We start from the raw sequence: 24,703 nt of genomic DNA, 5'->3' as shown, positions 1-24,703 counted from the left end.
CCATGGCTGCAACAACCGAATCAACCGCGCTTGCGCCAGGAACCAGGTAAGCTTCCTTTCGTTTCATACTCCCTCCAAACTTTTCTGTTATAAGCAGTAAATATGATCTGGCACTTTTTGTTGCTAACATTCGTGGGAGGTGCGGCACGTTTCCTACGAGGCTGATGCGAAATCGATTTCCCACAGTAAATTGAGCAATCCCTCGCATTCGCCGATGCAGCATTTATTATTGATCAGGTCATTACTGTGAACGGCTTCCCTCGGCTTGCCGCTTTCCGGGAGAGAGAGGGGTTCATGACTGCGCAGGGGTCATCCGTGGCGTGGGACTTGGGGATTGCAGTCTGCTGTGTGCCGGTTGTGAGAAAGGCAGCCACGTACAGTGGGAAGAATTACGATTCCTCGCGCACCTGACGCAGTGAAAGGGGCGCGAGATGAGATGCGGGTGTTATGTGGCCTGCCTTTTACACCGAGGCACGTACAGTGCCGTTCTTTTATTGTAAATCAATTCCGTGCAGCACTGTGGCTGAGGTACATGAGAGAGCCTCAAGACCACTGTTGAACGGATACCTTAGCAGAACAATCTGTATCCACGTACAGTGATAGCCAAAAAAATTTGTCCAGTGCTCACCACGAGAATGAGCCAGCGTGACCCGGTAAGGAAAGTATTTTGTAACTTTTCTGCTTAAAACACTCTTTATACGTATTTCGAGTGTTAGCCCACGAAACTAATTACTGAAAAACGTGATTTCTTAAGTCTTGTATTGCGCTATTGGGTGAATAGTGCTGTGTTGCCTGACAGTGGACAGTTTCCAAATTTCGGATTACGCCAAAACACACCTAAAATTAACTACTAAATTTTGTCTGAATAAAATCTCCAAATTCTCCAATTCACTGAAGTCCACTGCTGATTTTCCTAGCTAAGTTGCGAAACAAAACTCAGAATACGGTGGTGGTGGTAAGTTCCTATGGGACCAAACTGCTGAGGTCATTGGTCCCTAGGCTTACACACTATTTAATCTAACTTACGCTAAGGACAACGCATACACCCATTCCCGTGGGAGGACTCAAACCTCCGATGGGAAAAGCCACGTGAACCATGGCAAGCTGCCATAGACCGCGCGGCTACCCCGCTCGGCACTCAAAATACGAAAAATGTTTCACACTCGGGTATATCTACATCTACATCTACAGCGATACTCTGCAAATCACATTTAAGTGCCTGGCAGAGGGTTCATCGAACCACCTTCACAATTCTCTATTATTCCAATCTTGTATAGCTCGTGGAAAGAATGAACAGCAATATATTTCCGTATGAGCTCTGATTTCCCTTATTTTATCTTGGTGATTGTTCCTCCCTATGTAAGTCGGTGTCAACAAAATATTTTCGCATTCGGAGTAGAAAGTTGGTGATTGGAATTTCGTGAGAAGATTCCGTCGCATTGAAAAACTTCTTTCTTTTAATGATGTCCATCCCAAATCCTGTATTATTTCTGTGACACACTCTCCCATATTTCGCCATAATACAAAACATGCTGCCTTTCTTTGAATTTTTCGATGTACTACGTCAGTCCTACCTGGTAAGGATCCCATACCGCGCATCAGTATTCTAAAAGAGGACGGACAAGCGTAGTGTAGGCAGTCTCCTTAGTAGGTCTGTTACATTTTCTAAGCGTCCTGCCAATAAAATGCAGTCTTCGGTTAGCCTTCCCCACATTTCCTATGTGTTCCTTCCAAATTAAGTTGTTCGTAATTGTAATACCTAGGTATTTAGTTGAATTTACGGGTTTTGATTAGACTGGTATATCGTGTAACCTAAGTTAAACGAGTTCCTTTTAGCACTCATGTGGATGACCTCACACTTTTTGCTATTTAAGGTCAGCTGCCCCTTTTCACACCATTCCGATATTTCTCCTAAATCGTTTTGTAGTTTGTTTTGATCTTCTGATAACTTTATTAGTCGATAAACGACAGCGTCATCTGCAAACAACCGAAGACGGCTGCTGAGATTGTCTTCTAAATCGTGTACATAGATAAGGAACAGCAAAGGGCCTATAACACTACCTTGGGGAATGCCAAAAATCTCTTCTGTTTTACTCGATGACTTTCCATCAGTTACTACGAACTGTGACCCCTCTGACAGGAAATCACAGACCCAGTCACATAACTGAGACGATATTCCATAAGCACGCAATTTCGCAACGAGCCGCTTGTGTGGTACAGCTTCAAAAGCCTTCCGGAAATCCAGAAATACCGAATCGATCTGAAATCCGTTGTCAATAGTACTCAGCACTTCATGTGAATAAAGAGCTAGTTGTCTTTCACAAGAACGATGTTTTCTAAACCCATGTTGACCGTTTTCTTCGAGATAATTCACTATGTACGAACACAAAATCTGTTCTAAAACCCTGCTGCATATCGACGTTAACAATATGGACCTGTAATTTAGTGGATTACTCCTACTACCTTTCTAGAATATTGGTGTGACCTGTGCAACTTTCCACTCTTTGGGTATGGATCTTCAGTCGAGCGAACGGTCGTATATGATTGTTAAGAATGGAGCTAATCAACAGCATACTCCGAAAGGAACCTAATTGGTATACTGTCTGGACCAGAAGACTTACTTAAGTTGCTTCACTACTCCGAGGATATTTACTTCTACGTTACTCATGTTGGCAGCTGTTCTCGATTAGAATTCTGGAATATTTACTTGTCTTCTTTTGTGAAGGCATTCCGGAAGGCTGTGTTTAGTAAATCTGCTTTGGCAGCACTGTCTTCGATAGTATCTCCATTGCCATCGAGCAGAGAAGGCATTGATTGTTTCTTGCCGCTAACATACTTCACATACGACCAGAATCTCGATTGGATTTTCTGCCATGTTTCGAGATAAAGTTTGACCGGCCGGAGTGGCCGAGCGGTTCTAGGCGCTACAGTCTGGAACCGCGAGACCGCTACGGTCGTGGGTTCAAATGCTGCCTCGGGCATGGATGTGTGTGATGTCCTTAGGTTAGTTAGGTATAAGTAGTTCTAAGTTCTAGGGGACTGATGACCTCAGAAGTTAAGTCCCATAGTGCTCAGAGCCATTTGAGACAAAGTTTCGTTGTGGAAACTGTTGTAAGCTTCTCGCATTGAAGTCCGCGCTAAATTTCGAGCTTCTGTAAAAGATCGCCAATCTTGGGGATTTTACGTCTGTTTGAATTTGGCATGTTTGTTTCGTCGTTTCTGCAACAGTGTTCTAACTCGTTTTCTGTACCAAGGAGGATCAGCTCCGTCGTTTGTTAATTTGTTTAGTATAAATCTCTCAATTGCTGCCGATACTATTGCTTTGAATTTGAGCCACATCTGGTCTACACTTATATTATTAATTTGGAAAGATTGGAAATTGTCTCTCAGGAAGGCGACAAGTGAATTTTTATTTGCTTTTTTGAATAGGAATATTTTTCGCTTATTTTTCGAGGATTTGGGGATTACGGAATTCAATGTCGCTAACTCAGCCCTGTGTTCACTAATCCCTGAATCGGTTTTGATGGTGGTTATTATCTCAGGATTATTTGTTGCTGAGATGTCAAGTGTGTTTTCACAACCGTTTACAATTGGCGCGGGCTCATGAACTAACTGCTCAAAATAATTTTCAGAGAATGCGTTTAGCACAATTTCGGATGATAGTTTTTGTATACCTCCGGAATTGATCATGTACTTTCGCCAACATATCGAGGGTAAATTAAAGTCACTACCAACAAGGCCCCCGGAGTAGACAACATTCCATTAGAACTACTGACGGGCTTGGGAGAGCCAGTCATGACAAAACTCTACCAGCTGGTGAGCAAGATGTATGAGATAGGCGAAATACCCTCAGACTTCAAGAAGAATATAATAATTCCAATCCCAAAGAAAGCAGGTGCTGACAGATGTGAAAATTACCGAACTATCAGTTTAATAAGCCACGGCTGCAAAATACTAACGCGAATTCTTTACAGACGAATGGAAAAACTGGTAGATGCAGACCTCGGGGAGGATCAGTTTGGATTCCGTCGAAATGTTGGAACACGTGAGGCAATACTGACCTTACGACTTATCTTAGAAGAAAGATTAAGAAAAGGCAAACATACGTTTCTAGCATTTGTAGACTTAGAGAAAGCTTTTGACAATGTTGACTGGAATACTCTTTTTCAAATTCTAAAGGTGGCAGGGATAAAATACAGGGAGCGAAAGGCTATTTATAATTTGTACAGAAACCAGATGGCAGTCATAAGAGTCGAGGGGCATGAAAGGGAAGCAGTGGTTGGGAAAGGAGTGAGACAGGGTTGTAGCCTCTCCCCGATGTTATTCAATCTGTATATTGAGCAAGCAGTAAAGGAAACAAAAGAAAAATTTGGAGTAGGTATTAAAATTCATGGAGACGAAGTAAAAACTTTGAGGTTTGCCGATGGCATTGTAATTCTGTCAGAGACGGCAAAGGACTTGGAAGAGCAGTTGAACGGAATGGACAGTGTCTTGAAAGGAGGATATAAGATGAACATTAACAAAAGCAAAACGAGGATAATGGAATGTAGTCAAATTAAATCGGAAGATGCTGAGGGAATTAGATTAGGAAATGAGACACTTAAAGTAGTAAAGGAGTTTTGCTATTTAGGAAGTAAAATAACTGATGATGGTCGAAGTAGAGAGGATATAAAATGTAGACTGGCAATGGCAAGGAAAGCGTTTCTGAAGAAGAGAAATTTGTTAACATCGAATATAGATTTATGTATCAGGAAGTCGTTTCTGAAAGTATTTGTTTGGAGTGTAGCCATGTATGGAAGTGAAACATGGACGATAACTAGTTTGGACAAGAAGAGAATAGAAGCTTTCGAAATGTGGTGCTACAGAAGAATACTGAAGATAAGGTGGATAGATCACGTAACTAATGAGGAGGTATTGAATAGGATTGGGGAGAAGAGAAGTTTGTGGCACAACTTGACTAGAAGAAGGGATCGGTTGGTAGGACATGTTTTGAGGCATCAAGGGATCACAAATTTAGCATTGGAGGGCAGCGTGGAGGGTAAAAATCGTAGAGGGAGACCGAGAGATGAGTACACTAAGCAGATTCAGAAGGATGTAGGTTGCAGTAGGTACTGGGAGATGAAGCAGCTTGCACAGGATAGAGTAGCATGGAGAGCTGCATCAAACCAGTCTCAGGACTGAAGACAACAACAACAACAACCAACTATTATCGTACGAGTCGGGTACGTGTTTGAAACCAAACTCAAGTTTTCTTTAAACCTTTCAGCAACTGTATCATCTGAATTGGGAGGTCGGTAAAAGGATCCAATTGTTATTTTATTCCGATTGACAACAATGACCTCTGCCCATACTAACTCACAGGAGGTAACTACATCAATTTCTCGACAAGTGAAACTACTTCCGACGGCAACAAACACGCCATCGCCAACCGTGTTTAGTCTATCCTTTCGGAACACCGTTAGGTTCGTCGCAAAATTTCGGCTGAGCTTATATACGGAAGTTTGAGTGTGGCCTTGAGTCGTGCTCGGATAGCCTGATGGTAAGTCGCCCGCCCGTGATAAGCGGGAAATCCGGATTCGAGTTCCAGTACGGCACAAATTTTCATTACTTCATCCCATTATACAGCTGAGGGTTGTCCATATTCGCAACAGCGAATACATTTCATCCGAAAATGATGTGTTGCTTAAGGCTAACACTAATCATAAGTACTCTGATCAGCCACCTACCCAATAGCCGGTATGCACGCCTTTGGCGCGGATAACAGTGTCGTCGTATGAAAGCTACGAGGTCTCGGTAGGTAACTGGAGGGAGCTGGTACCACATCTACACACACAACTCACCTAATTCCCGTAAATTATTGGGGGGGGGGGGGGCATGAACTATGAAGCCACATTTTATCACATCCCAGATGTGTTGGATTGGGTTCAGATCGAACGAACTGGGCTCCTGCACATCAATTTAAACTCGCTACTTGTTCCTCGAACCACTCCATCACACTCCTGGTCTTTTGACTTTGTGACATGGCGCATTATCTTGTTGAAAAATGCCACTGCCCTTGGGAAACAAGATCGTCATGAAGGCAACTAGTGTATGATACTCCTTGGCCGTCATGGAACGTTGCAGGAGCTCAGCCTGACCCATGGATGACCACACGAATGTTCGCCAGAGTATAATGGAGCCGCCACCAGCTTGTGACCTTCCCGCATACAGGTGTCAAGGAGCTGTTTCCCCTGGAAGACGAAGGATTCGCGCCCTCCCTTTGGAATTATAAAGGCGGTATTGGGATTCGTCTGACCATGCAACGCTCTACCACTGCACCAACGTCCAGTGCTGCTGGTCTCGTACCCATTTCAGTGGTAGTTGCAGCTTTGGCATACGCATGGGTCGTCTGCTCCGAAGGCCCATCTTTAGGCGTGTTCAGTGCACTGTGTGTTCAGACACACTTGTACTCTGCCTAACATTAAAGCGTGGTGTTAGTTCCGCCACAGTTCGTCGCCTGTCGTGTTTTACCAGTATGTCCGGCCTAAGACGTTCCGCACCTGTAATGAGGGACAGCCGCCCAGTGCCATGACATCTGTACGTGGTTTCACCTCGGTTTCGCCACGTGTTGGAGACACTCACACCAGCACTCCTCCAACACCCGAAAAGTGGGGCAGTTCCCTGAATGCTAGTACTGAGCCTCTGCGCGATCATAATCTGCCCTCGGTGAAACACAGAAGGATTGCACTTGAATCTCGCTAATCTTATTCTCATGATACAATGCAGGTTTTCACAACCGGATATTTCAGCTGCCGCAATCGAAAATTCTTCCGGCTTGTGTGGCCTTGGTCCACGGCCATACAACCCGGTAGAACTCTTGGCAGCTTATTCTCATGATTCCTTTACAAGATGGGCGGGAGAGGACAAAAATGTGGAGACACCGCGAGAAATGCTTGCTTGCACGTAAATTTAGTCAGCCCTACAGGTTACGCTGTTGTATTTGGCCAAGAACGACTTCAGTGCTACGTCCTCAATACGTTGCAAGTATCAGTCGTGGTCAGAAGAGTGTTCCATGTAGTTGTGAGTGCATTATGTCGGAGCCTAGTGAATCTGAACGTGGGCAAATTGTTGGTGCTCGTATGGTGCGGGCTTCCTTACCCAAGGTAACCAAAGTGTTAAGTTTTTCAAGAGGGACCATATCGAAAACTTAAGGGAGAGCGGGAAAACTTCCGCACAATGGGGACGAAAGTGGGTGTTGAGTGATCATGAGAAGCGGTCATTGAAAGGAATTGTGGCAAATAGTGAGCTGCAAAAGTCACTGCACAACTGAATTATCTGTTCACGAAACCTGTCAGCAGGAAGACAACACGATGCATAAGCAGGAAGTTGTAGTGCGAACTGGAACTCCAAAATCACTCAGTGATGCAAATGCCCTTAACAGGAAAACATGGTGCATAGGCAACAAAACTTGGGTCATCGCACTGTGGAAGAAAGTAATTTGGTCGGATGAACCGAGTTTACGTCAAAAAAAAGAGAAACGTGGCTGGAGTTCGCTAATGATATCAGCAGCCACATAAAGGTATTCCACGACCATCACGTTTACTCTGCAAGGTCGATCTTTCTCCTTTTTGCCATCAGTCATTTGTTCCTATACCAACCTTCTCACCTCAGAGCAGCATATGCAACATCCGTTGCCGGATGTATCCCAGTCTCTGACTTCTTCACAGTTTTTATCCTCTACTACTCTCTCTTGTACCATGGAAAGTATTCATTGGTACCATGGAAGGTATTCATTGAAGTCTTAACAGATGTCCTATCATAGTGTCCCTTCTTCTTGTCAGTGTTTTCCATATAATCCTTTACTAGCTAAACCAGTGGAAAACATCCTCCTTCCTTGCCTTATAAGTCCACCTAATTCTCAAATGTTGGAACACGTGAGGCAATACTGACCCTTCGACTTATCTTAGAAGCTAGATTAAGGAAGGGCAAACCTACGTTTCTAGCATTTGTAGACTTAGAGAAAGCTTTTTACAATGTTGACTGGAATACTCTCTTTCAAATTCTGAAGGTGGCCAGGGGTAAAATACAGGGAGCGAAAGGCTATTTACAATTTGTACAGAAACCAAATAAGAGTCGAGGGACAAGAAAGGGAAGCAGTGGTTGGGAAGGGAGTGAGACAGGGCTGTAGTCTATCCCCGATGTTATTCAATCTGTATATTGAGCAAGCAGTGAAGGAAACAAAAGAAAAATTCGGAGTAGGTATTAAAGTCCATGGAGAAGAATAAAAACTTTGAGGTTCGCCGATGACATCGGAATTCTGTCAGAGACAGCAAAGGACTTGGAAAATCAGCTGAACGGAATGGATAGTGTCTTGAAAGGAGGATATAAGATGACCATCAACAAAAGCAAAACGAGGATAATGGAATGTAGTCGAATAAAGTCGGGTGATGCTGAGGGAATTAGATTAGGAAGTGAGACACTTAAAGTAGAAAAGGAGTTTTGCTATTTGGGGAGCAAAATAACTGATGATGGTCGAAGTAGAGAGGATATAAAATGTAGACTGGCAATGGCAAGGAAAGCGTTTCTGAAGAAGAGAAATTTGTTGACATCGAGTATAGATTTAAGTGTCAGGAAGTCATTTCTGAAAGTATTTGTATAGAGTGTAGCCATGTATGGAAGTGAATCATGGACGATAAATAGTTTGGACAAGAAGAGAATAGAAGCTTTCGAAATGTGGTGCTACAGAAGAATGCTGAAGGTTAGATGGGTAGATCACATAACTAAAGAGGAAGTATTGAATCGGATTGGGGAGAAGAGAAGTTTGTGGCACAACTTGACCAGAAGAAGGAATCGGTTGGTAGGACATGTTCTGAAGCATCAAGGGACCACCAATTTAGTATTGGAGGGCAGCGTGGAGAGATGACTAGATGACTACACTAAACAGATTCAGAAGGATGTAGGTTGCAGTAGGTACTGGGAGATGAAGAAGCTTGCACAGGATAGAGTAGCATGGAGAGCTGCATCAAACCAGTTTCAGGACTGAAGACCACAACAACAACAATAATTCTCAACATTCTTTTGTAGCTCCACATCACAAAAGCTTCGATTCTCTTCTGTTCCAGCTTTCCCACAGCCCACGTCTCACACCATGCTGTGCTCCAAACATACATTCTCACACATTTCTTCCTCAAATTAAGGTCCATATTTGATACCAGTAGAATTCTCTTGGCCACAAATGCCCTCTTGCCAGCGATCGTCTGCTTTTTATGTCCTTGTTCCTCCCGTCATGTGTTATTTGGTACCTACGTAGCAGGTTATACTTCCCTTGGCCAGCTGACTATCTGCACAAGATGCAAAATTCTGTTTTCCCTACAATTTAATCTTCAATCCAGTCACGAATTTCGTGTGATACGCCATATCGTCGTAGTTTCGTTACTGAGGCTCAAGGGGCACGGATCTCAATAACTATGCGGATACGAAGAGATTTGCTTGGAATACACAAGCACGGATAGTTGCTTCACACAAGTCGTTGGCAAGAGACCACAACAACTGTGTACATTATTTCATATATGTGCTGCCATACCAGAAAAATATTGGTAACATCTTGGTTGGTTTTAGTAAAACGTTAAAAATTAACTAGACCATTTTTCGAAAAAGTTTTTATTATTTATTTTACTTTTGATCCAAGTAAGAGGAGAATGGGCTGGGTGATGTAGTTTCTGGAGGAGGAAAGCATATTGGCACAGTGGTTAGCACATTGGAGTCGTATTCAGGTGCACCATGATGCAAATCCTTGTCCAGCCATCCTGATTAAAGTTGTTCGTGATTTCCCTAAATCACTACAGGCAAATGCCAGGATGATTCCTTTGACATGGCATGGCTGATTTCCTTATATATCCTTGAAACATCCTTGTGCTCCATCACTAATGATCTTCATGCAGACGGGATCATAATCTTCCTCTCCTTAAGAGTGACTGCTTACTGTTAATGGGTGATGTTTACTGTGAGTTGGGCATAGAGGAGAGGAAGAAAAGTGCAACAGGGCTCCCAAGACTGTAGCTACTACTCTGATATGCTGCAGCCAACGGATGTAACTTGGAGTTATCAGCTAACAGGCTTTCACCTACAATGTCACACTTATGATACTGAGCCATGATTGGCATATGTTATGCTTTGCATTAAACCTTCGTTGCTATTCTGTGATTAGTCTCCCATGGTTATCGCAATTATCCTGTTATCCTCTCTCTCCGTGAGTCGAAGCAGTAGTGTGTGTCGGTATTTGCACCCTTGTACTATCGGCTAGCGCTTATAGTTTCCGACTGTGTCGTGCACGGGGAATTGGTAGGTTGGCGTGGAGCAGCGACGAAGTCTCCGTGGCGCGTGTCTGGCCGGGGCCGCCGCCGGCGTCCACACGTGGTCGGAGTGTGAGGGGCTGTTCGAGGTCCGTGGCTCATCGATCCTGAACACGAGGGTTGACTCTTTACTTAACCTGCCAGGCAGCCCCAACTGTTCACAGTGTGTCATTTGAATTTCGTTGTGGGCTCTTGGGACATTCCCTCGAGCAACCACGTGTTCAAATGGTTCAAATGGCTCTGAGCACTATGGGATTTAAAATCTGAGGTCGTCAGTCCCCTAGAACTTAGAACTACTTAAACCTAACTAATCTAAGGACATCACACACATCCATGCCCGAGGCAGGATTCGAACCTGAGACCGTAGCGGTTCCGGTTACCTGCCCTGGCCATTGACGTAAAGTCAGGCAGTGTATTTTCCTCATCGTGTTGTGACTGTCCAGCATGGCGTGTAGCTTGACAGCTGAATGTGTAATTCGTTTTGGGCGCCGATACCTTCTGCGTTGTTCCAATGAACTCCATGTTATGGTCTGGTCGGGTGGAGCAGAAGTTATCCTGTCGCTTGATCTGTTGACTGTTGGTTGGGTTGCCGTCAGGTTGGGAATTGTTGGGCAAACTGCCTGTCTCACCTAAGTGAGCGTTAGTGTTTGAATTCCAGGCCGACCCTTGGAAACTTCTGAGCGCCGTTTGATGTACTGCCTTTTCTTATTTGACCTTCTTGTTTGTTTATGTACGGCTCCTAGCCGATTTTAAATTAAAGTTGTAACCTCCCCACAAAATAAAATAATGTAACTTACCAACAAAATAAAATAATATGAATAATACTCTTGTAAGTAGGCTGTTTAGGTTTTTTTATTGGTAACGCCACGTAGCGCTCTGTATGAAAACTCACTGGCTGTGCCGTGTGCAGTCTGTGGGTGGTGTGCATTGTTGTCTGCCATTGTAGTGTTGGGCAGCGGCAGCTGGATGCTAACAGCGCGTAGCGTTGCGCAGTTGGAGGTGAGCCGCCAGCAGTGGTGGACGTGGGGAGAGAGATGGCGGAGTTTTGAAATTTGTAAGAATTGGTGTCATGAACTGCTATATATATTATGACTAGTGAGGTAAATACATTGTTTGTTCTCTATTAAAATCTTTCATTTGCTAACTATGCCTATCAGTAGTTAGTGCCTTCAGTAGTTTGAATCTTTTATTTAGCTGGCAGTAGTGGCGCTCGCTGTATTGCAGTAGCTTGAGTAACAAAGATTTTTGTGAGGTAAGTGATTTGTGAAACGTATAGGTTAATGCTAGTCAGGGCCATTCTTTCATAGGGATTTTTGGAAGTCAGATTGCGTTGCGCTAAAGATATTGTGTGTCAGTTTAAGCACAGTCGTGTATAATTGTTCAAAGAGGACGTTTCACATAGACCAGTCTTATACAATTGTTCTAAGGGGAAGTTTCACTCTCATTTAGCGTAAGTACCCAACAGTGAAAATATAATACAATGTGACAAACCTATAACCTTTCAATAATTGACAGTCAATTTAATCTGGTAAATTTGGGACGTCAGCAATGCTGCGTCCTGGCCCTGATACATCATTCTGAATAAACTGAAAAATCTTATCCTAATTAGATCGGCGGATAACGCGTATATATCTGCTCCTATAAGAAATTTTCCTGGCGCAGCTAAGTGCAATGCTGGCCGATAGATTTGTCTTATAAAAAAGGAAGGAACTGACTTTTCTTTTTCAATAATCGGGATTGCCAAGGATTGGAGAAATTAGTGAATTCTTTAAATTGAGATAAATGTCAAAAGTTACTTTTTATGAGAAAGATTATTATTAACAATTTTTTTTTAAACATTTACATGGGACTTGATGTAACAATACCACATATGCGCGAGGCTGCTTTTACCTTATCCTACAACGCTCAGGCTCCGCCATCACTGCACACGACCGGCCCAGCCAACACGATACACCAGACACGACTGCTCGCTACCAACAACTAACTGCTACTGCTACACAGTTTCAGATTCTTCTAGCTTACATATCGCAGGCAGCGCGTGAGCAATACATCGAAATTACATCAGCTCGAGTGCGCTAGCAATAAACTCTTTAATCATGGACCTCTTACATAACCCTCCACTGGGGGGCAAAAATTTGGCAGCGATGGTGAGTCAATTGGACTTGCCATGAGCAACAAATTTTTCTATAATCTATTTAGTATACTAAGGCTACAATCACAGAGTATATACATCATTGATAAGTGCAGAACATATTAAGAAATTAAATAAAGTGCACATGCACTGAGTACAAAACATATTCAGAAATGACAAAGTATATACGCAATGAGTACAAAATATATTAACAAATGACATAAAGTGCACACGCACTGTAGAGGTCTTTAGCATATTTACATGAACTGAATACATTAACAAATGAAATAAAGTGTATATGCACTATAAAAGTTTTTAAAATTTTGCAAGTATTTAAACAGATTGAGAAATGAAATAAAGTGCACACTCACTGTATAAGTCTTTAGCATTTTTACAACAAATAAACATATCAAGGAGTGAAATAAAGTGCACACGCTCTGTAGAGCATATTTAGGACAACTGATCTTGTTAACAAATGAAATGAAGTGCACACGCACTGTATAAGTCTCTATCGTTCAAGGTTGTGGACAGCTTGATATGTCAACACCATATTCTTGTAGAATCCATATTCTTACAGCAACGTAGAATTAGTGCAAAAACCAATATAGTGCTCCATGATCATGAGGATGGACAGGATAAACGGATATTGCGGTAATTGCTGGTAATTAGGTCAGAAGGTGAAGGACATTAACTCTTATGCTAGTCATCACAGAATTACACTAGTGTATCAACCGATTTGAATAATTATTGGCAAATCATTGGTTAGTTACTGAACATTTTTCTGCATTATTCAGAAGTCATCATTCAAAGCAAGACTTAATTAATGGCATAGAATTTATGCATAAGTCATCATATTACAGTAATCAGTGGCATTCATTGGCCAGTTACAAAGTATTCATACAGTGTTACAAAACATTATTCAGTGCTATTCACAAGTCATCATTTAAAACAGGAGCTATTGAGTGTAGCATCAAGCTACTGGTGTTGATATATGATATCATGTAAGTGACATAAGACATATTTAAAATGTAAGGCATTGGAACTATTCGTCAAGGTCGGTAGTCCAATAATACATAGACATAATGGAATCAATACACAGAAAATTTGCATTATCTTTAGGACTAAAAATATATCTTAACCTGGTAGTATTAGAATATTCTTCATATAACTATTCATCATCATCTGCAAAAAATAGACACTTCATTATGCATATTCATATTACCATTTACTTCATACAACTATTCATTATCATTCATTACTTCATATAGTATAGAGTTTCTTACTTCTAGCATATTTCATCACTAAAATTAACATCTGTAGTTCTGTCTGACAGTCTGCATCAATCGCCTTATATTTCTTCGTGACAAGATATTGCATTTTCTTTCCTTCATTATGATGGTAAAATTTCCATTTCATAGTAAACCACTGTGGTTGTTTAATTAATTTCTTTTACACGGTATTGCTTTCTTATACTACAACGCTCAGGCTCCGCCATCGCTCCACCACGACCGGCCCAGCCAACACGATACCACAGACTGCTCGCTAGCAACTACATACTGCTACTGCTACACAGTTCCTACTGCAGTCAATACTGCTCTTTGGTCTCAGATTCTCTTCTAGCTTACATATCGCAGGCAGCGCGTGAGCAATACATCGAAATTACATCAGCTCGAGTGCGCTAGCAACAAACTCTTCAACCATGGACCTCTTACAAAGTTGTTTTTTCCGTTAAGGTGTGAGATTGTCTGCGCCTTCAGTCTGATTTAAAGAAATTTTAGGATAAGGCCTTCTGCCTTTTAAATTCAAATTCCTGATTTTGAGTCTTAAGTGATTGGTCGGTTTTAAATTAGTTTTGCCCGTGAGGCGTGAGATTGAATGGCGCATTTAGCCTGGAATTAAGTTCTAAAATTAATGTCTGGCTTGCTCTGTTTTTAACGTTTTCTTTACTCTTGTAAGGTTTGTCAAATAAATAAAGTAGTATGTTCGAGTGCAACTGACAGTCACTCATTTTTGCCCCTTTCCACAAATTAAGCTATCTGTCCTGTCCTGCGGGTATATTAGGGGATCTCAGATACGAACGGTCTGAAGATGGATATAGGACTCCAAAACTTGTTGCGTCCACGTCTACATCATACTCTGCAAGCCACCTAATGATGTGTACCACTAACTCAGCCCTCCAACCGTGTTCCACTCGCGAATAACGCGTGGGAAGGATGACTGTTGGTAAGCCTGTGTGTTGGCTCTAATGTCTCGAATTTTCTGCTCATGGTCATTATATGAGACATATGTAGGGGGAAGTACTATGTTGTCCGACTCTTCCGGGAAAGCGCTCTCTCGAAATTTGAGTAGTAAATCTTTCCGTGATGCACAAAACCTCTCTTGTAAAGTCTGTCAATCGAGTTTGTTGAGCATCTCCGTAACGCTCTCGTTACAGCTTAACGATCCCGTGACGAAAAGTGCCGCTCTTCGTTGGATCTTCTCTATCTCTTCTATCAGTCCTGTCTGGTAGGGATCCCAGATAGATCAACAATACTCAAGAATGGCTGGAACAAGCGCCTTATAAGCCACTTCCTTCGTGGATGTGTTACATTTACAGTCACCATTAGTAAATAAGAAAAGACAATTTCTGTGAAACTTATGATGGAGTTACAACTATTTATTTCACAATAAGAGTATTCGGATTAATAGGGACGTAAAGAAAAGATGCAATCATTCTATGCTGTTTAACCAGATTACACAAGAAGCAATGAATGAGACAAAAGGAAGATTCAGAAGTAGGACATCATTCATGAGAATCGTTGTTGCCATTGCTACCTTCTATGAAAGTGATAAAGAGTCACTGGAGTGAACAGTCCCTTGAGCATATAATGTGGATTAATAACAAACCAAGCCGAAAGTACTGAGAGCAACAGAAATTTGTTGCCAAATCTGAGGACCTCGTAGTAGATGAAATGAAGGATTTCTACAAATTTCGAGGCAAAATATGGCGCGATGGACGAAACAAGGAGGTCGTAAGAAGAAGACTAGCTGAAGCAAGCAGAGCATTTCTCGTCAAGAAGAAGTCGGTTTGTATCAAATACAGGCCTTAAATTGACAACGAAATTTCTAAGAGTGTGCAAATGGAGCACGCAATTGCAGGGAAGTGAATCATTTGTTGTCTGGAAAACACGGAAAAGTATCGAAGCTGATAATCAAGTGGACTTGATGAAGGAAACAATTAGAAGGACGGACAGGACGATGAAATATGTGTTGAGATATCAGTGAATAATTGCTATGGTATTAGAGGGAGTTGTAAAGGGCAAATACTTTGGAAGTATAATAGGAGGAGGGTGAGTCTAAGTGCTACTGTGAAGAGGAAAGATCGGCACAGAATAGACAGTTGCTGTGGGCTGTAATAAACTAATCACGAGACTGGAAAAAATAAAATAAAAAATCATTTGTCATTACATACCATAACAGTGTTATTATTGTCATTAACGAAGACTTGCAGTGTATACCATAATTGAACTACTTTTGTTCAGCAGTAAATGTCCCAAAACTGTTATTAAACCTATTTATTAATTTATCAAACGACCACGGCGAAAGCTAGCAACATCGACTGCAGTGTACATCAAGATGACTCAGTTCTATTTTGAACGGTGAGGCACCGCATTAGCGCGGGCTTCTTGCCACCATATATCTCTTCTCGCCGGACACCTCACCGTCCCGTAACCGGGTCGGCCAGGTGTGGAACGGCACAGCGTGACGTAACCAGGTGGCTGCGTCCCAACGGTACCGTCTGTCACCGCACGCGGTGCATGTCCCCACACAGTGTGGGGGTCTGCTGCCCTGCAGGTGGAGAACGCACAGCCGCCGCGACGAAAGAAGAAGCGGAATTCGACTCGGAAGGAACGTCATTTCACTCCGACAATATTCCCTACACATGTCCAACGCCAAAGGGCAAGTTCATTCGTTACGGTACACTGCAGAAACAACAAGCTCGGAAACGGGAGAACTCTTGAAACCCAAACCAACAGAATTAAACAAGTTCAATGCCCGACGTAGACTAGACGTAATTGCAGTTGCAGAAACGCATTTCACACCGACGACGACGTTCAGACTACGCAACATGCATGCATACAGAACCGACCGACAAGAACGAAGAGGCGGAGGAACTGCTATATTTATTAAAAGAAACATCAGCCATCGTCATGAAACCCTTCCACCACTTTAGTCTTTAGAAGCCACCGCTATCAGAAACATCACAATAGTTGTAGCCTACATTAGACCAAACAAACAATTAATAAAAGACGACCTCACGGCAATATTTCATCGATTTCCAAAAATTTTGACGATAGGAGACCTGAATGCGAAACGGGAGTCATGGAGCTCGATAAGCACAAACAGAAAAGGACGACAAATATATTATGCTCAAGACCAACTAGAATGCACAGTTCATGGTCCATATCACTCCAAGAGAATCCCAAACGTTCCAAATCAAATGGCACACGTTCTTGACATAGCGCTAGTCAAGAACATCAACCCTAACCTACAGCTCCGAACCATCAGCGACCTTTCATCTGACCGTAAACCCTTCCTAGGAATAATACATCAAGCATCTCTTTATATACCACCACCACAGCAGATACAGATAAATTGTGAACAGTACCAAAGATACCTAAATAACAACATCCGACCAGCAATGAACGTAGATACAAGAAACAGAATAAACATAGCTGTAGAAGTGCTAACTAACAAAATCAAAACTGCTGCAAAAAGAGCATCAATAATAACCATTATTCCAGAACCACACCACGAAACATTACCAGCGCTATTAGAAAAATTAAAAACACAAGGAAATAGATACAGGAGAAGATGGCAACAATTTCACAATCCACGATACCGACATGAGATGAAATAACTACCCCGAGAAATTCACAAAAGAGTAATAGAATGGAGCCAACAAACATGCGAGGTCAAAATGGCAGCCTTCGTCCTGCACACCCGACATGAATGGAAATTAGTTCGCGACATCAGAAAACAACCAACACCCCACATAGCAATTAACATGCCAGAAGGCTTAATATTCGATGCACTAGGAAAAGCAGAACTCTTTTCAGAAGAATGCATTCACAATGTCCCTACCGACTAACGACCCACCAAACCGGAACCAAATAGAAAACGAAGACAATAGAATCCAACACCTCCTGCAGCAATTCCGCGACACACCTTCAATAGCAAGACCACTACTAACAGCACCAGATGAAATAAAGAAAATAATATCCAGAACGAAGAACACAGCCCCAGGTACAGACCATATCTCCAACATTCATCTGAAAATCTTACCAAGAAAAGCCATAGATCTTCTAACACGCATAATCAATAGTTGCCTAAAGCTAGAATACTTTCCGGACAAATGGAAAATAGCAAAAATAGTTCCGATACCAAATCCAGGGACAAACCCGTCAGATGCAACAAACCACAGACCAATAAGCCTAGTACCCACCTTAGCAAAAATCCTGGAAAGAATAATTGTAAAACGATTACAACTCTAACAGAAGAAAACATCGTGCGACCAGAACAATTCGGCTTCACATCCAAATTATCAGCAGATGAGAATTACAGAATGAGAATTACAGAATACATCCAGAACAACTTTAACCTCAGTAAATCCACACCAGCGGTTTTCTTTGAAGTATCAAAAGCCTACGACAGAGTATGGAAACAAAACCTAATAGTCAAACTCTACCAGACAACTTCTATACCAGACTGTTACATAAAAATTATTAACAGTTTTTTACTAAACAGACAGTTCTTCGTCACGACACAAGGCAAAAGATCACTCATCAAAACTCCTGAAGCCAGAATACCACAAGGATCCGTCATTTCACCCATATTATTCAACTCATATATTAACGATTTACCTACTCTACCAAACATAACTTTAAGCCAATATGCAGACGACACAGCTGTTCTAACATCTGGACGTAACATCGATGTAATGATAGCATGAGCATAGAGACAAATCGACATAATGGAAAAGTGGGCACAACAGGATAAATTCAGCTTCAACGCAACAAAAACGGCAGCAATATTTTTCACAAAAAAGAGGAAACCAAGATTACGAACACAACTTCAAATAGCAGATCAAAATATACCATGGAGTACAAAAACCAAATATCTAGGAATACATCTCTAACAAGCACTAACGTTTAAAGAAAATGCAACAGAACGGAAGAGGACAGCGCAAAAAATGATGAACACAATCATACCTTTCTTTGAAAGCAGAGAACTAAACACGAAAACCAAACTACAACAGTACAAATCTACAGTCCAACCGACAGTCCTATATGGAGCAGCAGCATGGGGAACCACCTGCAGAACGAATATCAAACAGCTTCTAATGCTACAAAATACATGCCTGAGATGGTTCCTTGTGGTACCCCGTTGGACGAGAATAACTGAAGTCCAGCAAGAACTAAAAATATAGGAGAAAAAATTCAATATCACACAGAAAAAATCTTTCAGGAAATTGACGCATGTAGAGAACACACTCCTCAACTCCGAAATGTCGCCAAAATAGACGCACAACCATGGCATAAATACAAAGTCCCGGAATTAATAATTACCAGATACGTCTACAAAACACTATCGAAAAAGACAGCTCATTTTACGACGAACACCATCAACCTGGACAAGGACTTTAAAAGAAAGTAACAGACAAATTTTTAAGGCGGCAAAAATATGACAAAATTAAAATCTCACAACAAGAAAGGACAAATAAACAGAAGAACTAAGGACCCTTAGCAGAGTCCAAATCCTTCTGAATGTGCAAATAGAGAAAAACTTACCGTTCCTAACAACAGATAAACAAGTAGAAACTGCCAAAGGCGGGTACCCTTGGGCACAATACACAAGGAAAAAAAAGTGTGAGACTTCCAACGATGCAGTAATACAAAAAAAAAAAAAAATGCTATCCCACTTCAGCCGTACATCTAAACGTAATCACTCCTGAATCATAAAAACCAAAAGGAAAACCATTTAGAGGTAAACCCTCGTCGCTAGTTTTGTAAAGGCGTCGTCGCTACTGCTGGGAGACCCAGCTGGTAAGTTCGTGGAACAGCTTCTGGAGCAGTACACCGCTAATACAGTTTCTCCCTGCACTCTTACACAGGTATGCCCCAGGGTCAGGTAAAAGGATAGGAGAACGATGGTACTACAGCACTCCAACAAATTAGTAACGAAGTCACACAAATGAGTTAAGAATGTTTACTTATCTTTGGGACTTGTCGGATATTGAGGTCTGCAACACTAAATGTAATATAACACAAAAAAGTCCCTCAATGGGTAAGTGCAAATAATTGTACGTAAACTTCACATACATAGCAATTGCATTTACAACTGTCTGTTCAGTTCTGAACGACGTTCTCTGTCTGAGTCAGCCCTGGACGTAGGTAAAAGAGGTGCTCTTGCACCTCCCGAGTAGGCTTCTCTCCGCTGTCGTCCAGTCATTTGCGGTCTGTGCACGGCCTGCAATTAGCTGAGGCGAAGTCGATATCTTCATCCTCAGCGCCGCCCGTCGCGCTGGTGGAACTCACACAAGTGGAGTCTCTATGGTACGGGCACCATCTCGCATCTTTGCGCCTGTGGTGCTTTTGCTCTGGCTGTGTCTTGTTCGGACGACACAGCACTTTTGATATTTGGTCATAACTGAAATAAACAGTTGTAGCTTAGTCATTAGTTGCATTGAGAAGTTAATTTTTATATTTCTTGACGGTGACTAGTTTCGGAGACCTGTGTCCATTTTCGAACCATCCGTATCGTTAAGTGTGACAAATACAGGCGATAGCCTATGTACAAAAACTTCCCCGGCAGTGACTATCATAGCGGCACTATGACCGACTCAGCAACAGGTTTGTACATAGACTATCGCCTGTATTTGTCACACTTACTATACGGATGGTTTGAAAATAGACAGAAGGGTCCGAAACTTATCACTGTCAAAAAAGAAGAAAAGAAACTTCTCAATGCAACTTACGAGCTACAACCATTTATTTCAATTACATTCCTGGAAATTGAAATAAGAACACCGTGAATTCATTGTCCCAGGAAGGGGAAACTTTATTGACACATTCCTGAGGTCAGATACATCACATGATCACACTGACAGAACCATAGGCACATAGACACAGGCAACAGAGCATGCACAATGTCGGCACTAGTACAGTGTATATCCACCTTCCGCAGCAATGCAGGCTGCTATTCTCCCATGGAGACGATCGTAGAGATGCTGGATGTAGTCCTGTGGAACGGCTTGCCATACCATTTCCGACTGGCGCCTCAGTTGGACCAGCGTTCGTGCTGGACGTGCAGACCGCGTGAGACGACGCTTCATCCAGTCCCAAACATGCTCAATGGGGGACAGATCCGGAGATCTTGCTGGCCAGGGTAGTTGACTTACACCTTCTAGAGCACGTTGGGTGGCACGGGATACATGCGGACGTGCATTGTCCTGTTGGAACAGCAAGTTCCCTTGCCGGTCTAGGAATGGTAGAACGATGGGTTCGATGACGGTTTGGATGTACCGTGCACTATTCAGTGTCCCCTCGACGATCACCAGAGGTGTACGGCCAGTGTAGGAGATCGCTCCCCACACCATGATGCCGGGTGTTGGCCCTGTGTGCCTCGGTCGTATGCAGTCCTGATTGTGGCGCTCACCTGCACGGCGCCAAACACGCATACGACCATCATTGGCACCAAGGCAGAAGCGACTCTCATCGCTGAAGACGACACGTCTCCATTCGTCCCTCCATTCACGCCTGTCGCGACACCACTGGAGGCGGGCTGCACGATGTTGGGGCGTGAGCGGAAGACGGCCGAACGGTGTGCGGGACCGTAGCCCAGCTTCATGGAGACGGTTGCGAATGGTCCTCGCCGATACCCCAGGAGCAACAGTGTCCCTAATTCGATGGGAAGTGGCGGTGCGGTCCCCTACGGCACTGCGTAGGATCCTACGGTCTTGGCGTGCATCCGCGCGTCGCTGCTGTCCGGTCCCAGATCGACGGGCACGTGCACCTTCCGCCGACCACTGGCGACAACATCGATGTACTGTGGAGACCTCACGCCCCACGTGTTGAGCAATTCGGCGGTACGTCCATCCGGCCTCCCGCATGCCCACTATACGCCCTCGCTCAAAGTTCGTCAACTGCATATACAGTTCACGTCCACGCTGTCGCGGCATGCTACCAGTGTTAAAGACTGCGATGGAGCTCCGTATGCCACGGCAAACTGGCTGACACTGACGGCGGCGGTGCACAAATGCTGCGCAGCTAGCGCCATTCGACGGCCAACACCGCGGTTCCTGGTGTGTCCGCTGTGCCGTGCGTGTGATCATTGCTTGTACAGCCCTCTCGCAGTGTCCGGAGCAAGTATGGTGGGTGACACACCGGTGTCAATGTGTTCTTTTTTCCATTTCCAGGAGTGTATAAGACAAGTTGTGGACCTGTTTTTTGCCTTCAGTCTGCTGCTAGTTCGTGATAATCATTAGTCGTGATTTTATTGACACTATACTGTTAAGGTTACGACGACTGGAAGTTTAACTCGCTCAGTTAACTGTTCTTAACAGGTGCCACGGCAGAAGTGAAACTGGAAAGTGGAAGCTTGTTCTTTACCATTTGGCTGTAATTGTTCAAAAGGTTACACTCGTGTGGTTATTTTTAATATTCATTATTTTCAGGTAATTTATAGCTGGGCTACAGAATGAGCAGTCTAATGAGCACAGAATATGGAATGAGAGTACATCGAAGAAAGGCGTATGTTATCAGAAGTAGCAGAAAAGAGAACAGTGAGAAACTTAACTTCGGGAATTATGGTCATGAAGTAGATGTTAGTTAACATCTTCCTAGGAAACACGACGGACGGAGCAAGGACGACATAAAAAAGAAGACAAGTAATGACAAAAAGGGCATCCCTCGCCAAGTCTAATCGTATCAAACGAAGGCCTTAATTTGGGGAAGATATTTCTGAGAATCTACGTTTGGAGCACAGCATATGGCAGTGCGGCATAGCATTCGAGATGTGCTGCTACAAAAGACTGTTGGAAATTACGTGGGCTGATAAGGTAAGGAATATGGAAGTCCTCTGCACAATCGGCGAGGAAACGAGTATCGGGAAACACTGACAAGAAGAAGGGACAGGATGATAGAACATCTGTTAAAATACCAGGGAACAACTGTCATTTTACTAGAGAGAGATGTAGGAAGATAACAAAGAAGAAAGAATGTACGTTGTTTTATGTAATAGTTATTTTATACTTGACTTGCTGATATGCTATTTTCTCATATTCATGAAAAAAATGGTTCAAATGGCTCTGAGCATTATGGGACTTAACTTCAGAGGTCATCAGTCCTCTAGAACTTAGAACTACTTAAACCTAACTAACCTAAGGACATCACACACATCCATGACCGAGGCATGATTCGAACCTACGACCGTAGCGGTCGCGGGGTTCCAGACTGAGGCCCCTAGAACCGCTAGGTCACACCGGCCCCCTATAGTCATGAAATATCGTTCTATGACACGATACGATACAAGATGCATTTGGCCAAGATTCAGTGAAATGCACTGCAGAAGATCTGATGGTGGCAACGTAGTTTGCTGAACTCGGTTATCGCAATAAATGCTACACATTAGCGATCTTGACAGTTTGAAGATGTACTTCTGTTTTCTACGTTCTATCAATAGCTCAATGTCTCGACGATGGAAATCCACCCCTCGGTCATTCGATAACTCTGCTGCGTGAACGTCCACACATCGTAGGGAAATTTCTTTCGAATCCCCCATCCCATTACCACCAGCTGTTTTTCACACTGCCGTAAATATGGAAACCATATGTTGCAAGATATGGACTTTATGTTGGATATTTACAAACCTCCCATCGACTACCCTGAAGCCTAGTTTGTGTTCCTCGCACAGAGTGGGGTGTTGCGTTGTTGTGCATGTGAACAATGCCTTTGCTTAATTTTCCAAGCTTCTTGTTCTTTATGGTGTTGTGCGGCGACGTCCATGTTCTACATTAAAGGCTGTTCCCTTTACCGTGAACTAAGCATGCACAATTTCTTCAGAATCAAATATAGCGGTGGCCATTACCTTGCCTGTCAAAGGTGCAAATGCACGGAGGCGGGGAGGTATGTATCCATTCCGTACCCGCTCTCTTTGCTGTAGGTGTGAAATGATGGAAACATGTCCCATAGCCTATAATGATCTGGCTTAGGAAATCATTGCTTTCCACTAAGTAACTCTGAAACTCACTAGGGGTAAGATACATACAGCCTACAGGAAAATTAAGGAGACCTTTGGAGAAAAGAGAACCACTTGTATGAATATCAAAAGCTCAGATGGAAACCCAGTTCTAAGCAAAGAAGGGAAAGCAGAAAGGTGAAAGGAGTATATAGAGGGTCTATACAGGGGCGATGTACTTGAAGACAATATTATGGAAATGGAAGAGGACGTTGATGAAGATGAAATGGGAGATATGATGCTGCGTGTAGAGTTTGACAGAGCACTGAAAGATCTGAGTTGAAACAAGGCCCCGGGAGAAGATAACATTCCATTAGAGCTACTGACGGCCTTGGGAGAGCCAGTCCTGACAAAACTCTACCATCTGGTGAGCAAGATGTATGAAACAGGCGAAATACCCTCAGACTTCAAGAAGAATATAATAATTCCAATCCCAAAGAAAGCAGGTGTTGACAAACGTGAAAATTACCGAACTGTCAGTTTAATAGGTCACGGCTGCAAAATACTAATGCGGATTTTTTACAGACGAATGGAAAAACTAGTAGAAGCCTACCTCGGGGAAGATCAGTTTGGATTCCGTAGAAATGTTGGAACACGTGAGGCAATACTGACCTTACGACTTATCTTAGAAGAAAGAGTAAGGAAAGGCAAACCTACGTTTCTAGCATTTGTAGACTTAGATAAAGCTTTTGACAATGTTGACTGGAATACGCTCTTTTAAATTCTGAAGGTTGCAGGAGTAAAATACAGGGAGCGAAAGGCTATTTACAATTTGTACAGAAACCAGATGACAGTTATAAGAGTCGAGGGGTATGAAAGGGAAGCAGTGGTTGGGAAAGGAGTGAGGCAGGGTTGTAGTCTCTCCCCGATGTTATTCAATCTGGATATTGAGCAAAAAGAAAAATTCGGAGTAGGTTTTAAAATCCATGGAGAAGAAATGGAAACGTTGAGGTTCGCCGATGAC

Source organism: Schistocerca gregaria, chromosome 2 (genome assembly GCF_023897955.1).
Source record: "Schistocerca gregaria isolate iqSchGreg1 chromosome 2, iqSchGreg1.2, whole genome shotgun sequence".
Classification (NCBI taxonomy): Eukaryota; Metazoa; Arthropoda; class Insecta; order Orthoptera; family Acrididae; genus Schistocerca; species Schistocerca gregaria.
The sequence above is the reverse complement of the archived record's forward strand: the minus strand, read 5'-3'. Positions refer to the sequence as shown.